The sequence below is a fragment of the Thermobia domestica genome, chromosome 11, assembly GCF_964235325.1.
Source record: "Thermobia domestica chromosome 11, izTheDome1.hap1.1, whole genome shotgun sequence".
Taxonomy (NCBI): Eukaryota; Metazoa; Arthropoda; class Insecta; order Zygentoma; family Lepismatidae; genus Thermobia; species Thermobia domestica.
In genome coordinates, this window is record NC_137464.1 from 21,921,728 (window position 1) to 21,940,262 (window position 18,535).

The 18,535-nt window shown below is 36.5% G+C and overlaps 1 protein-coding gene across 1 annotated transcript in view; it reads right to left on the reverse strand.

Moving 5' to 3' along the window:
- Nucleotides 1-18,535, reverse strand: part of tara (SERTA domain-containing protein 2 taranis) — a 54,809-nt gene that overhangs the window by 16,374 nt on the left and 19,900 nt on the right. The window lies entirely within an intron of this gene.

The window sequence follows — 18,535 nt, forward strand, 5'->3', positions numbered from 1 at the left end:
ACATTTCACTTTTAACTCAAAAGACTTATGTCAAAGTATTGTTAACTTGTATTCTCATAGAAGTTACATCGTTTCTGCCCCCACATTCGAGATATACTGCACTTCAACACTATTAGACAACGTTATATAGTAGGGTGACCAACTTAAGAAAATTAAAAAAACGGGCCACTTGGTAAACTGGCATAATTCGACAATACAAGTATAGACATGTTTTTGGCATTACTCATGCTAGTGAGGAAGGTCTCTCTAGCTTCCCAAAATAACCAGTTTTTATTCATTTAAGCTTATTCCGAGTTTAATCTTTTTATATTATATTTGAACATTTAATTGGAACTAGAATCGGTTGAGTATTGAATTTACATTTTTATATGACAATTTCTTGTAAAAGAGCTGGTCTTTCCTTGAAAACACCATTGAAGTCTATACAAGAAATCACTAGTACGCATACTATGGAATTACGAGCCAAAAAAGGTAGGCTTTTGAGAAAAACGGAACATTTCGCGCCCTATTTGTGTTTTTCTCGGGGCGCTAGAAGACTTTCTGAAACAAGAGAAAATCCCATTATAATAACAGGACGTTTGGTCTCCCTATCATAGAGGTTGTGCGATAGTCTGCTCTATTTACTTAAGTTTTTTTTTTAAACCGAATGTTATCATTATTTGTGTTTTTCGGACCTCTATTTATCTACAAATCAAATTTTCCGTTCACAAAAATTCGGATTTCTTTCACAAAACCATTACGAAACAAGCAATTATTACATAAACCTAGTTATATACTTTAAAATATTGAAAAAGCATCTCTATTACCAAAATCTAAACTCCTTGGCGTTGCAGCCAACGCTATGACCAGAGTGATGGTTACTGTTTGGGTGATGTGTGGTCAGCACATTAGAGCCCATCCTCATTGTTTCTGGCTTCCTGAACAGAATTCTATCCATCATCTTAATTCAGGTAGCTCCATAACGGTATCTAATGATGGTCAATAGCGGAAATTCGTGTTCCGGGAATGGGAATCGAAATCAGGACCACACGCCGTAACTATTAACACAGTAAAATACATTACATATACAGGAAGTTAGAGCAGACCTTGAATACAATGAACTTACAGAGAGCGGGAAAATGGGGTGAGAATGTTAAGATGATGTACAACAGTAATCAAAAAATTAAATGAACCAAGCAGCATGATAAAATCAGAAGAATGATGGTTTGCTCCTCTTACAGAAGAGGGAGGTACTACACAGGAAAACCTAAGAGAAGGTACAGGAAGGTAGTTGACGGTGTCATCAGAGAATTCAGAGATTCCTCATGGCGTATCAACCTCGTGGGAGACCTGGATGTGATTCCCGATGGAAGCTTATGTGGTTGGAATGAAAACCCACGTTACCCACTGTCCTTATACGGTTCATACGAAAAACGCGGAAAGTTGAGGGCAGAATCTGTGACCTAATTTCGAATAGAGAACAAGATTGTTCGGTTTTCATTACATAAATAATACACAGTAGTATCCTTTTAGATTTTACTTTGGGGTGGATGCGGGGACAAGACTTCACCGACTTGGAGTTCAACGTTTTTCATCTGAATAAATACTATACTGATTGATATTATATAAACTCTGGGGGTCCATTATCAGGTAACCCCTAAACGACGCCCCTGGCCATACAACAAATTGTCGACCTAAAGTCAAAAACAGACGCCATTTTATCCAACGTAATAATCTGAATCACTTCTTTAAAAAAAAAAAAAATACTTGCACGTGAATAACAAAACCTATGATCCCGTGCAATTTATTGGAATTATATAAATTCTTCAAATGCCAGGGAATTACTTAAGTCAAACATCTGCGTCAATTTACCGGTGTAGTGTAATTTAGCAACATAAGTCCAAAGAAATAATTATTGGAGGGGGATGTCTAATCTTGGCGTCAAAATGTCATCCTCTTTAGTATATGTGAAATGATCCCAATGCGAATGGTGTGTAATCAGAAATAGTCTTGGTTCATTCATTGTCATCTAGTCATCGGTTCAACGATAGCCATGGAAAACTAATGGAAAACTGTTGTCCTTATTCCTTCTTTGTTGATAACAGGGTTATGTTATGGAAGAAAAGTAACGTAAATGCACTATAAATATTTCATACATTTTTTTTATGGTGTTTTATTTATTTTACTTTACTTGTTACAAAGCACTTATGCCACTAACCAGCACAAAATTACGAGAAATACGAAGCGTTATTTTATTTACGTTCAATCTATGACTACCAAGCAAAGCAAGCACACGCTTAGGAGGAAAACACGACTTCAAAATCAACAACTGGCAGCGACCTTTATTTCACGAACTATCCGCTAGATAGCGCAGGCTGTAGTACAGTAGTTTCTCTTTGCCCACTCAACATATCCTGTTGGTGTCCTACTTTGAAGGTAGGTATACTGACAGTACCGCTGTCACAACGAACTATACATTCGTTCGAAAGCACTAATTCGTTTCTTATACACATTTCATTTTATTCCGTGTGGAAAAAAAAAAAGCAAATTGTTTCTTATCCAAAATATTTACTGATGAAAAATATCGATATGACTAAATATGCCATTCGTTTAAAAAAAAACATAAGAAAAAAAAAGAAATGCAGAAAAACACGCAAAAGCACAAAATTCACCTACCACACTACATTCGATTACGTGACTTGTTGCCATGGTAACGAGGCAGGTGTGGTAACAACATATCCAACCATCTATCGGTCAACAGTGGAACTATCGAGCTGCTAGGTGGCTTTGGCTATATAACGAAGGCACATTAGAAAAATGCTGTCTTGATTTTGCCTGCATTGACGTACTGATTATGGGATAAATAAAATACGGGCCGTAAAAACACCGTAATATCACACACAAAAATTTAAACTATCGAATTCTCAGTTCTTTTTCCTTTGGGTAGGTATTGGATCATATAGTCATTTTCCTATATAACAAAGACTAGTTTTGAAATATATATTTTTTTTAAAAAAATTAACTAACATGCTTCAGTAGTCCTATAAGTTCCGAGATAGAAATAAAATATATATTTCGGGACAACACCTTCCAAGGAACGGTCAGCATTTTCTCTTGGCAATCAGAACATTCTAAGTTCAACTCGAGAGTTTTTTTTTTTTTTTTTTTTTTAAGGGTTTCCCGTCAATTGCAACAAGAAATACTAGGAGAGTTGAGTTGATTTTGAGTTTAACGTCCCGTTCAGCAACATGGCTATATGATTAACGTGGAATCTGAACCACATGAGCTCCCGCAATGAATCGAAGCCGAGTCTTCCCATACGGTACACATGTCAAGTCTTAATGTCTGGTTTCATCCAGTTGAACGGAGACTGGACCCTTAAAACGTCGAATCATGGACCAACAACAACAAAGAAAAGGTCGCGTGAAATTAAAACAGTATTTATGTAATATGTACGATTAGTGTTAGCTACGATGGAAAAAGAATATATATTTCCCCAGAAACAATTATCGCTATTAATTCACCTGTATCTACCACCTTCAGCGTACATGTGAAAATTTACCATTAGTGTTACGAAATTTCGTATCTTTACTTGTAGCTGATGATAAAATATTGGTAACGGCAGACTCCCACCAAGAATTTTTTTCCTGCGGTCCGCAGTTGAAAATGTACGTCCTTGTAGGTGCGCCTTTGGTGCAGACAAAACACAAGAATGTTCTTTTGGCGTGGAAGACCCGGGTTTGATTCCCGGCAGGAGCTCATGTGCTTCGGATTCCACGATAATCAGTAGGTCCACATCTCATTATAGCCTCGTTGCTGAACGGGACGTTAAACTCAATTCAACAACAAGCATACAGTATTCTTAAAAAAAAAAAAAAAAAAAAAAGAGAGAGAGAGAGTGAGTGAGTGAGTTACAAAGTTTCGGAGTCAGCTCCCGGTGAATTCTGCATGGATGCGCCCCTGAGTAGCAGGAAGAAGTAATAATTTTCCTTAACAGATATTTGAATAACACGTCATCCTGAGACGGAAAAAAAGTGAGTGGACTTCAGAAAGATACAACAGCCACTCTAGAGAGAATTACCAATTGACCTATAGAAGAATCTGTCGATTGAAGTTCAGAAAGTTTATGAACGAATTTGTTTGGAGTATTGCTTTATACAGATAAGAAACTTAAGGGTATCGAACACTTCCGCCATGTTGATTTTGAGTTTACTGTTTGATATGGAAATTTGTTCCTTCTCTAAAATGAATGAGGATTTTAACGGTTTGATTTTACAGATTTTTTCTTTAAGTTTATTTAGATGACTCTTCCTTCGTGAAAATTAAATTTTATGTTACATATTTTTAATATTTACTAGCTGAAACTGTGCTTCTACAGAGCCCATCATTCTAATAGGAGCGTGAATCTCCTTCTTCCCACTCCCTCAATATATCTGTACATGTCCGTTTACAGACAAAAGTGAAAGACACGAGGCCTCACAAACGCAGTGAAATGCTATAAACCATTGTTTCCCAATATGTGCTCCGCGGGTCCCTTTGAGGCCGCGAGAGGGTAAAGAGGGGCCTGTGGGATGTTTTCTTTTCATTAAACTTTATCTCACATGTTCTTTACTAATGGAATATTTGTAATGCACATTACGTAGGTTTCAACCAAATAAAAAAAAAACACATTAGAATGAAAAAATGTAACACTTGTTTTATTTTTACGATTTGTAAAATATATATCATAGAACCATTTTTGATTTTATGGCAGCCGCAGAAAATTAATAGTCGTTACAAAGGGGTCTGCATCACAAAGATTGGGGAACGCTGATATAGACAAACATATATATGGATGTTGAGTAAGTTTGTAGGAAACTTGAAGTGATACGTAATATCAAATGGTTATTATACAGGTACGATCGGGAAACTACGGTGAATGTAGCTTCACAGCGCTACCTATCGACATTTTATCCATTTGAATTAGAAGGTCCGATAACCTGAAACTTTGGGACAGTCGGTGTCGAGTTTAAACAAGATGTGACGTGTTAGTTGGCTTCCAGAGGCAGAGCAGTGAGGATATATTAGGAGTGTGTCGTGCATCATGGATTTCGAGAAATGTGTCAACATTAAGTTTTAAACTGAAAAAAAAAAATGTCTCAAAGAAGCTCACGAAATGTTAAATTCACTGTATGGAGATGGAGAGATGACATCGGAAACTGTTTACAAGTGGTATGAGTAATACAATAGCGGCAATGAGTCGGTTGAAGACAAGCAGGAACAGAAGAAAACGTGGAAAATGTGGCACAAATGATTAGTTTAAATAGCTAAATGACTATACGAGTTTTCCGAAGAACTTAAAATCTCGTAGTGATTCGTGCAACGCATTTTAACCGCCGGTTTGCAAATGAGAAGAGTGTGAAATTCGTTCCCTGACTTTTGAACTGACGAACAGGTATTTGCGTGTTTTGGGCGGAAAAAAGTATTTTTGTCTGTTCACATCCGCCGTACTCTCTGAATATAGCACCATGCGACTTTTAGCTCTTCCCAGAAATCAAATCTGTGCTAAAAGGAAGACGTTTTGACACCATTTCCGAGATTAAGATGGTGGCGGCGTTGTTAAGACTTCCAGAAGTGCTTCCAACCGTGGAATTACCTATGAAACATGTGCATCGCAAGTTAAGAGTTCTTTGAAGAAGATTGATAAGTATTTGATGTAAGCTTACTACTTTGTTAGTAATAAAATGATTCACCATGTCTTTTACAAATTCACTGAGGTTGCCAGAAGTTTCACCATTCAGATTAATGCAAAACGCCTGCAATGTCTGGCAACCTGCTATACGCAGGGCTTCTACCGGTTGTCTAAAATAAGGATACCAACCTCAGGAATACCCTAGTGATAACGTTAAATCTTTTTTTACGGACTCAAAACAATCTAAAACGTGGAATAAAAAAATAACGCTTTTTTTTTTTTTTTTTTTGAAATTTTGAATTAAAACCGGTAAATCTACACAAAATTTAGAAATGACCAGCAAAAACGACACGTTTCTAGAGCTTGTGTAGTTTCCAAGATCTCGTTGTCAAAAGGAATTAACTGCAAATACATAAACGTCACATTTTAATTATGAATATAAAGTAATACTGTATTACATTTATAAACATCATTTCCACAAATAAAGACTACTTTAAATATATCTGACGAAGAAAACAGTGTTATTGTATTATTAAAATCTCAGTTGACTTCAAAGAAAATTAGCCCGCATTTGCCTTTGGTTTTGAAATTTGAACGGGGATTATTCTGCACCCAAAAAGACTAAGTAATTGTAAAATACTTGAAGCTACATTTTCAGAATAAAAATGATAGAACTAGATTGTTTTTATAAGAGACAAAGTATAAGATCTTATTTTCATGCTACATCAATCATTTCTCTGTTACAAAATAGTTTTATTCAAAAAGTGTACAAAATATATGTTGAGTTAGGAGTTTTTTTTTGGGGGGGGCAGAGCCGGTGGACCCATTGTGCGCCCCTGGTGAGAATGAATGAAATAGTAGTGAATAAAGAAAGGAACGAGAGAACCCACGATCACGGCGTTTGTCCATCAGAAAACTCACGCTGGAATCGAACAAGGGACCCCATGCACTAGAGGTGAGCACTACCACTTAGAAACCGCGGTTCATGCAAGTAATAAGAAGTTCTCTTGCCCTCAAATACTATTCTGAAGTGGGGGAAAAGGCAAACTTCTGACAATTTAGAATAAAACAGCCATGCTACTAGATACCGCCACCCGTGTTATCGGGTGTTAACTGCGCAAGCACTTGCTGATTTAAAACTACACTGTGACGACTTATGTGCTACTTAAAGACTGTATGGTTTCTATTTAAGTATTTCAATGCAGAACAAGGGCCGTAACCACTTCACATTTTCCCATTAATATGGTATGGAGTTTGGGTGGTTTGTGGGCAAAGTTAATTAAATTAAATTTCTGGAAAGGACGATCACCACTGTCTAACTTACAAACCACTGAAACGCCAGCCCATGTGAAAATGTTATTCAAAGATCATTTGTACATAATGAAAAGACTTTTCTGTGCATCATCATTCGTTAATACAGGGTGGTCCAAAAGTAGGTATATACCCCTGCATTGATCAAGTATAACATTCTAGCTTATGGGTTTATTTGTTTCGGCTGTTCCGAGCTTCAGGTATAAGTAGAAAGGCTTTAAGAACAAATAATAAAGAAACTGATGGATAACAATAAGAAATGATATGAAATACAGTGAGCTCATTAGTAGGGGACTGTATACCTACTTTTGGACCACCCTTTATGTTTACGCAAATCTATGAATGAATGAGACCAGTTTGTTTGGAATAAACTGCTCTATTTCTACTAAAATAGCAGTTTTTACACCGGAAACCTCTTTTTATAATAATAATCAGACTCAAAAAGACAAAACGAATAAGCCTCGTAACCACTTAGCTACCGAAAACAAAAGCGATTCCAGTTTTAGACGGTGACTACACTTAATAATAATAATAATAATAATAATAATAATAATAATAATAATAATAATAATAATAATAATAATAATAATAATAATAATAATAGAAGCTTCAATATTTGAGTTCTTCGTATCATTCATATTTACTCCAACTTTTTTTTAAGTTTCTTTAAGTACTATAAAGAATTACTGTTGCTGCTTTAGAGATTTTTTTTTTTAAAAGAGCGTATTTTATCACAGGGATGCCCACGAAATTTGATTCCAGGGGGCAAAGATGACAAGTGCAGGGCGAATAGCCTACACACTTTTGATGCACGTGTGCACATATTCTTATTTGCTACAGCAAAAAGTATAGTACTTAGTATAAATACTATTGAATATCAAATACTAAGTATTGTGAGTATATGTTTTTTTTTTTTTTTTTTTTTTGTTCGGGAGATAGAGAAAATGTATTGTTTTATTTATCTATGCAATCATACTGTTGGTGCACATTGATCAACAATAGATTTAGCAAAATAAAGTTATCAAGCTGATAGTATGACCAATACTCGTATAAACTTAACTCTTGCCTCAATCTAATACGAATATACACATCATAAAGATAAAAGATGTTGCCAGTAATCTTCACTTTCCGCTATCTATAATAAAAATACGCTATCTTCAGTTCGTTTATCTTTTCTGATAGATAATTTCCCCTGCATTTACAGTTCCACAGCTTTTGAAACAATACACTTAAAGATTTTATTCACATCAAAAAATACATATGAGTCCCCCCAATTTTTCTGTTAAAAATATATGCAAAATCGTAACGCATTTCGCATTTGTATTACTATATATTCAGGTGGAACAAGTTTAGCGCCAGAAGTTCATCTTTTACATTATTGACAATGAAACAAATACGTGATATAGGCCTATGTGAAGTTTAGCCGTTCTGAAAAACATCCTTTTTCCGAAATACTATAAGACAGACACATAGCAGTGAATTCTTACTTAACGATAGTCGAATTACGCAATTTATTAAAAGTTGCGCCTTAGCGCCAACTGTGATGTACAAAATTCCATGGGTTATCTTATAAATTCTCAATTGAACTGAATTTCCCGCCACGGAATATATCGATTGACTTATTTAACTAAAGGAACATATACAGGTTAGTGGTTCTGTATCAAATGCAGAAAATAATATGTACAAGTCAGTTGCATATAATTTTACGGAATATATAGACGTGGTATTTTAATTTACAGAAAAATTCTTGGGTTTTACATGAGTACAAGGACGAAAAAAATTCTTCCTAGTTTTGCCAGTGTTTCACAAACCAGTTTTCGTAGTCTTCGCTTCTCTCTAAAACTTCCCACTTCATATGGATGGGGTACGTAGAACCGTGTTTCTCAACCCTCATCGCTATTTTCCCCTCTTAGTTCGGCTCACTCTTTTCCCCCTTGTCGCGGGGAACGAGTCTTTTTTTTTTTTTATGTCGCCCCAACAAGGGAAAGAAGAACGATGGAAAAAGAAAGGCAAAGAGAAGGAAAGGAAGGGCTGTGTGACTCGCCAGCCACTATACGGCCTCGATGCGAGAGAAACAGACTCGCTTCTTACTTCAAAATGTTTCAACAGAATTTCTTGCTGGTTCTGGTTGACGAAGCTAGCGCGCGAGCCCCGAAGCGATTCAGACACGTTGGCCTGTCAGCCTCGAACCTGTTTCGCACAGTGTTGCCAAGTGTACGCACGCCATCTGCTGAGGAAACGAGTTTTCTCCTTTATACTGTAACTATATGAAAAGTATAGAAAGAAAGAAAACAAAAACTAAGAACTTTAGAACAATATTGTTACTTTTTCAAGCACCCACAAAATATTTATTTACCAGTAATTTATAATATTTATTGTTTGTAATCGTCGCTTTCTTTTCTTTTCAAAGTTATAACATTAAAAACAATTCCTTTGATTACAAATTATTTCTCGTATGTACAGTTACAGTACGTGGCAACCTTGTTCGTTCCGTGCTAATACTCCCGCTTTCGAGAACTCAAAAGACGAGTGCTGGTTGAATCAGCTGCGCTCCGCTAAATACGAAGTAAAACGAAACTCTTGCAATATTCGTTCCTTCGTTCGTTCAGTATATATAACGTGTAACAGCCTACTTCTATACAAGCGAGTAGGAAAAGAAAAAAAAGCATATGTATTCAACGAATTAGCTATGCAATATTACTTTATGCATGTAAACCAAATGACTAATTTCACTGTACATTAAATTTTGATTTTTAAATACTTTCACAAATATTCAAATTATTTTCAAAAAAATAAAATATGTTTAACTGAACAATATGACAGCCTTTATTTTCTAATACTGTTGTGAAGGCATTTAATATGACGCGCTTGTCAACAATTATTTACTTGATTTTTTCGTAACAGAAAAGCAAATAGATAATTTAACTTTCTTGAAACCAAATACTATACCCCCCCCAAAAAAAAAGTACTTTTTTTTATTCTCGCCTGAAATAAGCGATATTGCTGAGGCATCGATACAAAATCAGGATGCAAATGTAGTGAAAACTACTTTTCGTCATCTGTATACTGCCTCGAGCTTCTTTCCTAACATGACTATTTTCCGCATTACATCTGTACTATGTAGATCAAGAATCATATGCTATGTAAGGTTCTCAAACTTTTCCGGTTTACGGGAATGTTAAGTTCCAAGATTTCGACTCGGAAGTCGAAACACACAACATATGCTTAGTTATTATTAAGATTGTAATATCGAGTTCTATTTTTCAGTGTCCCCCCCCCCCCAGCTAAAAACTACTGTAAAAATATATTTTCAACTTCATTAGTTGTATAGATTGTAGATTTTCTGTAAGAATTACCGGAGGCTAACATAACACTTCCTTTTTCTTTCTTTTTTTTTAAATAATAAATTTCAAGGCAATTCTTATTCTCGCTATTAAGTGGCTACTTTTCTTAATTTCAAACTTAAATTAAGTAACTAACACATTCTGATAAGATTATTATTATTATTATTATTATTATTATTATTATTATTATTATTATTATTATTATTATTATTATTATTATTATTATTATTATTATTATTTGCCAGTCTATCTGCGCTCCTTTTATTAGTTACATGCACTGTTCAAAACCATATTAACAATAACCAGAGAAATTTCTAACCCGAAACTTGCACTCTCGCGCGCGGCTAAATGGTCCGCGATCCAGACTCTTACGAGGGGCCGTGGTGGTTCAGTGGTAAAGCGTTCACTTCTAGTGCATGGGGGGGCGGTCCTTGGTTCGATCCCAGCTCGCGCCAAGTGAACTTTATGGTGGACCAACACTGTATGCGTGGGTTTTCTCGGGGTTCTCGCGATTCCTCCAACTTTCTTTACCCCACCATTTCATTCATTTCTCCTGGCATAAACGTGGGACGTAAAACTTAAAAGATTTTATTTCATTTCCAGTCTCTTAAGGAAGAACAGCGTTCGATCATGTAATTAAAATAACACATTTAAAGAGTAGATGAGCCTCGTGTAACTTTGGAAAGAGGTTCCAAACACGCAAATCGAATTAATGCATACGTTCAAAGTGTAGACAAATATACATTTGGTCCAGCAGAATAATTCCCCAAAACCTATAGGACTATGTAGACAATAATTTGAACAAACTCTCAGATTTTTGTGTCTGTCACATTTCGAGGTACTTTATTAAAACCAGGAGGAACTGACTGCACCTAACCTGCTTCTTTTTTTGGGGGGGACACACAATATAAGCATCAAAGAGCTGTTGGTATAATATCTTCTTCCTACGAAGGCTAATACCTCCCTACGGTAAACAATATTTGCTATCTATTGATGCGTCTTATTTTCACTTGTCCCGTTTTTCTTCCACGCTTTACTATCATGTAGAAATTATGAACATCTACGCATCAGTAGCCATTTACAAACCATTTTTTTTTTTAACACACCAAACGCAATCACGCACGCCTTCTCTTTCTCTACATGCTTCGCTGTGCGCAAGTTTTTAATTAATAACAAAAAAGAAAAGAAAGTTTATTTATTATTTATATTCCGCATTAAAACTAATGCACCTCAAAATTTCAGAACTGTTTTGAATAGCAAAGTGAGGTATGATAATTCAGTAGTACAGCGTTCTGCTTTGGTGTGAGGGATTTCCGGGTTTGACTCCCGACTCTTCTCGCCTTACTACTCTTTCCATTATTTATTTGCAATTATTGTTCATATCCTTTGACCTGTAAGGCGTATTTTTTTAAAAAGAATAAACCTTTCTTCAGTATCGTTGAAGAATGTTCAGCAGCGCATCTTTTATAGGTATTGTATTGTATACCCTTCACAAAGGCTGAAGTTAGGGGGGGCCCGATTCAACCATATGATAGTTCATCACCATATGATAGTTCTTTTGCAAGCCTACTATAAAACTTTTAGGGGGCCAGCAAAAATTTAGGTGGGGCCCGGCCCCCCTAGACCCCCCTGGATACGAGCCTGGTTTGGATTACATGTTAACCCTCAACTACTATCATTTTTGGGGGGTTGCGTAAATACAATCATAGGATTCAAATTTTACCCCCTCCCCCATTTTAACTTTTACGTAATGCATACAAATTATATTCGGCCTTTTGCAGAGTCGTTCTGACGCGTGATTAGTGCCATTCTAAAGAGTTTGACTAACATGTTTCCTGCAGTAGTCAGGCCTTTAGTATGACGCTAATCACACGTAAAAACGACTCTGCATAAGGCCCGTTAAGTTCAACACTTCATGCAATGGGCTAGTTAGCTTGTGTGGAATATTTACACATTTCAGGGCCAAGATATCAACATTCAAGAATATGTAGCTGAGTGATATCCCTCTACCTATCAGCTACCGAATTATTACTAGCATTGGAATGAAAAAGGTCAAATTTGACCTTACGATTAAGAATTGCACTAAATCCAAATCGCATATATTCTTGGTAGGAGAAAAAAAAATCAAACATGTAAACCTAACAAGCCATCCAGATTCTCAGAATCTTTGGTGTGCTGATGTTTATTATCATTATCATTTACCTCCGCTATATATTTAAATTTTTGGTAATTCTTTATTGGCCAAATTATCCGCTAAAATTAAAAAAAAAAGAAAAAAGTGAGGATCAGCTTAGTAACGAAGACTAATTTCCTATGACCTTCAAACAAAGGAGTAAATATTAATAAATAAAAGCTTAAGTGCCTTCCTTTTAAACATGAGGCAATAAAGAAATATTCTTAGCCTATGTACTGCAATGGAATTGCTTGTTTGAAACTTTCCAATTAAAGAAAAGTTTTTTTTTTTTAGCCCAACTTTTCATTCGATTTTTTTATTCGTAACTTTTTCGGTAATCAACGGCATGACTTTTTTATATGCGGCATCAATCAATGAGGCTAAAAAACGAAAAAAAATAAAAAAAAGAGTAACAGAAAACAAAACGAGAGTGACTGTTATGTGTTATGTAGTGGGGAAGTTGTAACCGTCAGTCGTGTGTGGTGGTGGGAGGAGGAATGGTGAGATGGATATGTGAATGAATTGCTTCATCCGCGCTTCAATTTCGCGTAAAAGCAGTTATAGTACCACAATAATCAGACTTGATGGAGCTATTTACAAACGGCAGGCAATTGTGCGTTAAACGGTTGAGTACTCCGTGATATGTTAACACCACTCACTCTAATAGTTCGGTCACCGTCTTCCGTCTACTCTGCAGTGTTATTATTATTATTAGAAATGTGAATGGAAATGCTAATTATGTCGTATGCTGAGTTGGGGGGGGGGGAGGCATAAAATTGGTAAGCTAAAAGGAAATGACCTCAGAAAGAAAAATAACCATACATCGTTTGTTTATCTACAGTATCACGTTGTAACATCAATATCTTTTTCTTCTTTTCTTTATTGGCATTGTGTGAACGAATGAATGAATGGGTTACGAACATACAAATAAAAGAGAAGAACAAAATACACACCAATTATTCTTGTCTGCTAGAATATTTATCGCTTATTGCCTCTTCCGTAACTAAATGTAGAATTATTTATTTATTTTACGTTTGTTTGTTTGTTTATGTTCCGTATGAATAAATTATTGCGGTACAGGGAAACGATAAAGAGGAAGAACTCACATGCATATCTATTACGAAACAATGTGAGTATGATATGTGCTGGAATTGAACTTGAGATCAATGCTTTTTAGGTTTTATTTTATTTATTCATGGGGGGCAAGGTGACTCAGTAGTAGAGCACCTATCTCTGATGCGTGGTGTTCCTGGTTCGAACCCGGTCACGTTAGCTTGTGACAGATATCGTGTTCGTGGGTCTTCTCGGGGTACTCCGGTTTCCTCTCACATTAGCATTCTGTTAATTCTTCCGTCATTATTCACTAGCCTTAATCATCCGTCTCCCTTAGCCGAAAGGGAATAATCGTGGGACGTTAAACTGAGTCTATATTTTAAATGTACCGTCCCAGCATTCTTCTGGTGGAACTAAAGAAAACTACTGGGAAAACCTCAGGACGGATGGTCGCCCATCGGATTCGAACCTGAAACCTCCCAGTTGAGAAACAAGAATGCTGATTACTAACCTAATTTCGGGACATCTGAATGAAGAATTATTTCCAGAATTGCTCTCAGACAAAAGAAGGAAAAAAAAGACTAAAAACTTGTTTCACATTGTGTTAGATTCTTTTGCATGGCAGCAGTGTAGATAAACGTCTTTTACGAAGGCTACGGAAGTTTCTTTCCAATTTATGAAACCCGTCTCCTCGACTCCACTCCATTTCCCGCATAGTCGAATAATAATATAATCGTATAATGTTGCGTACTTGATTTTTGTCCTCTGTAAAGAAAAACTACTCTGAACTCGTATTAAACCTAAGGGGGCACGGTAGCTCAGTGGTACGCGCTGACAGGGTGCGTTAGGTTCCTGGTTCGATAAGTTTGTAGTGGACAACAGTGTTCATTGGGCTACTTCCGTTTCCTCCCAGTTTCTCATTCCGCCAATTCTTCCATCATCTTTCACTTGCCTTAATCATAGTCTTCTTTAGCCTAAAAAAAGGCATAATCGTGGGACATTAAACTCAAATATTTCATTTTTGGTAATAAACCTTATCACCTATATTGTGGTGTTTGACCTTATATGATGGTGTGTGCCCGTCAACTAAGTGCACGTGGGTTCAAGCTCCGCGGTCGTGCTTCAGAATCCACGTTAACAGTAAGTTCCATCCTTAATATCTTAAATTTAACGAAAACCTACAGCATGTCCTACGGTTTTTTTCTACATACTAGGCCTGGCCGAACGGTTATATCCAGAACGTTATCATTACACACAAATTAATACATCTTCGATGAACGAACTAACTGGCATCTAATATTCCTTTACAAACAGGAGACCCAGGGGTGCCCACAAAGAGGGCTATGACGCAAACTGCGTCGTTGAAATATTTGGGGGGGTAAAAATTAATATAAATATGTTTGAGGGGGTGTAAAAATTAATCGAAAGATTTTTTTCATGGAAGAACACCTACGGATAGACAATTGGGGGAGGGTGCGTCATGAACATAAGGTGGGTGGGCACCACTGAGGAGACCAAATATAAAATTTCAAACACCAGCATTGAAAAGAGAAATAATTAACAGTTTAACTCCGCAGTACAAAGACGTTCAACCTGCTCTAAGTACACTATTTATATAATATTTTAGTTACGGCCTAAATGTTGTGACAACTGCATACTTCTTGCCGTATAGAAAATTACGTAATTTTTTTTTCTTAACTTATGTAACAAGCGACCAGTCTTCAGTTTCTCACAGGAGCAACCGTTGATAAGTTCTAACTCTCTCAAGCTTCGCAGGAGTTGATTGCATTTGACGCTTTCTATTTCTTTCATTTTCATTTAAGTGTTCAAAGAAAAAAGGTAATGAGAAAATGCGTTTATTTATTCCCCTGTAGGGTGACGTTGTAAGTTTCAGAAAGAAACCCCGGCTAATATACACTCTTTACAAAAGTAGCACGATGGTTCAGTCCTCGAAGCTGTTACAAAGTACTCTTGGTTCGATCCCGAGACATGTGAATCGATCTTCCTTTGGGCTCAAAGTATAACCACGGGACCCTAAACTAGAACTTTAAAAGAAAAATCATAGCCTACTGCGTCATTATGAGCAAACTCCGAAAAATGCCTATTCTAGTGGAAATGGGGCAGCGGTGGCTCAATGGTACAGCGTTCACCTCTGGTGCATGGGGTCCTTGGTTCGATCCCAGCTCGCACCAAGTGGGCTTTGTGGTGGACAAACAACCGTGTGCGTCGGTTTTCTAGGAGTTCTCCCACTTTCTTTATTCTGCCATTTCATTCGTTTCTCATCATCTCCTTCTCCTTTAGCTTAGCCGGCATAACCATAGAACGTGAAACTTAAGATTTCATTTCATTTTCCAGTGAGAATGACCATGTGAGCTGACTGGTTGCCAGTTTTGGTAGTTTTAATAATTTACGTCACAGAAGAATATTCTAAACTTATACGCGGAGGTGTGAACCTTCTCCCCCGCAAAGCATTGTAACCCGACATACATTTGTACATTTTCTTAATAAAACTACTTTGTTTAACACAGAAATGATTGATGTAGGCCTTTATCTTTTTAAAAAAATCTACATGTTTCTTTCTGTGAATATAGATCTCACTAATAATTACTTACCCTATTTTTGAATATACAATGACAAAGTTGAATACTACATAGACGTGGTGTACTGTACTACTGGCCCCCTCCCCCGCAACAAAACCTTCTGGGTGCACGCTTGCACGGCAGTGTTTAGTTAGTTTTCTTGTTTTTTAATCATTCAATAAATACGTATTTTGAAGCTAATACGTTTGTCTGCATACACACAATTATATACGTAAGCTAATGAAAACTAGTTCCCCCACTACGGAATTCGAATCTAGAATTACGAACAATAACGTGATTATAACCAATCGGCAATTTACAATATTATCATTACATAGATTTTATCACGAACCAATTCACTGTTCGACATAAACTATGCTGGTTTTGTACATTCTCGAGATTTAAACACCCCCATAACTGAATCTCTGGTGATGCCATTGGAACCAAGGAAACAATATTGGTACATATAATTATTCTATACACACACATGGGTGGAAAATCTGCAAATCGTTGGATACTGCAATTATACTCAATTTATGCTACATTTTATATATTTAATAAATCATACGTATAAAAATAAGCTGAAGGGATTTAACTTTGGAAAATTTGCTGCACGCCTCTGCCTGCCTTCAACGAACTACTAACACAGCCAGAGGCTGACTAGCCAGATAACATTGGTTCAAACTTGAGATCATGTACGATAAAGGGTTTCCAACGTTTTATTACTTCACTCACTTTAGCTGGACTGGAATTTTTGTTACCTGCTATCTGAAGTATTCCCAAATTGCTCCGTGGAGCGGATGGGAACCGAACCCAGGAGCGCGAAGTAATAATTTATTTATAAGGGAGGTAGAACAGAAGCTGGTTCCGGAGGGGGAAAAAATGGAAAAATATTACTTATACTGTTCGTCACATGAATCGAAACTGAGACTTCCGAATACGATTTTCATTACCTAAAATCAACTGCGTGAGTTCAATGTAAACAGCCACTACACACGATACGATATACCACAATGGTATGTGCCTGGTTTAACTAAAATACTAAACGTAAAAACTTCAGTTAGAAGCCAAGCTAAAGCAAACCGAAGAATTAAGTCCATTGGTCTTTCTCCGTGTGTGCTGTTCTAATGCAGTTTTGTTGAGATTGAAATAAAAATCTTTCAGTATGGTCTATAGGCTAAACGAGAGAATGATTAAGGAACTGAAGAACCCACGGACATCATGTTGACCACCACTAACTCAAATGGTTAGGATCGAACCACGGACCCCGTTACAGAACAATTGACTGCTGTATAACTGATCCATATGTTCCCAATTTTGTTCTGCTTGCAAATTATGAAATCACAAAATTCTACGATATGTAGTAAACGTCAAAGGTTACATAATCTTCAGGAGGGCTTTTCACGTCAAACTATTTGAAAATTCTCTATCTTATCCTCTTAATCAAGGTTCAACATAGAAAAAGTTGTTCACATGACACGATGTACCCCTCAAAATTTGTTCAATGGAAGTAACTCATTATGAAGTTAAGAGTAAGGTAAAACGAGAACCCTCAGAAAGGATTGTGTTATAAATCACAAATCACATCACCTGGGATCGAACCAGGGACCTGCAGCACTGGAGGTGGGTGCTACAATTTTACACATGGACTTTTATTTTACTATGTTTCCTCCGAAAATTGTGATGGACACCACCTTCCATGTGTCAGGAGATAAAAATCTCGAAAGCAACGGCCTAACTAAAATTTTGTTTAGAAGAAAAATTTAACTTAATAGAACAATTACTGTAAGCCCCAAGACTAAACTCTGTGCAAACTTAAAGACAGGCGTGTTCTTAAAACTTCAAAACTATACATCACAAAAACAGTTAAGTTGATAAGAATAAACAGTAAATAATCGTATTGTCAAAACATGGAATAACAATTTGAAACAAACTATATAATCAGGTGTGAATTATATAATCTTTCTTGTCATAGTTGTAAATTATTTGAAACGAAAGGAACTGTCATTAAACCATCAACGTTTTACAATACGTTATTTTCGCCCGCCTCCCATGGGACTTAAACTGAGGCATTTAAATCTATTTAAGCACGCCGAGTATCAGTGGCCTGTCACAGTATGGGAGTAAAACATTAAAAATCCCTTTGGAATGCATTGCAATGCAACGAAATGAGTCGAAGCTTTTCTCACTGCTCTTTTGTCACAGCACACATCGTAAACAAACTGCTGTTCTTTCAACGTGATGTGACCCTTTACGTCACCCCCGTTTTCTTTTCTTTTCTCAGCGCCGCCAAGCGACATATCAGCTGATTGGAGTTTTTCATTCCTTGTCTTTTTAAAAGATCGAGTAGAGTCCATACGAAACTCAGTGCAAGAGAATTCCTCGAAGGGAACGGAATCGTACAAGCTGCTTTGCTTTGCTTGCT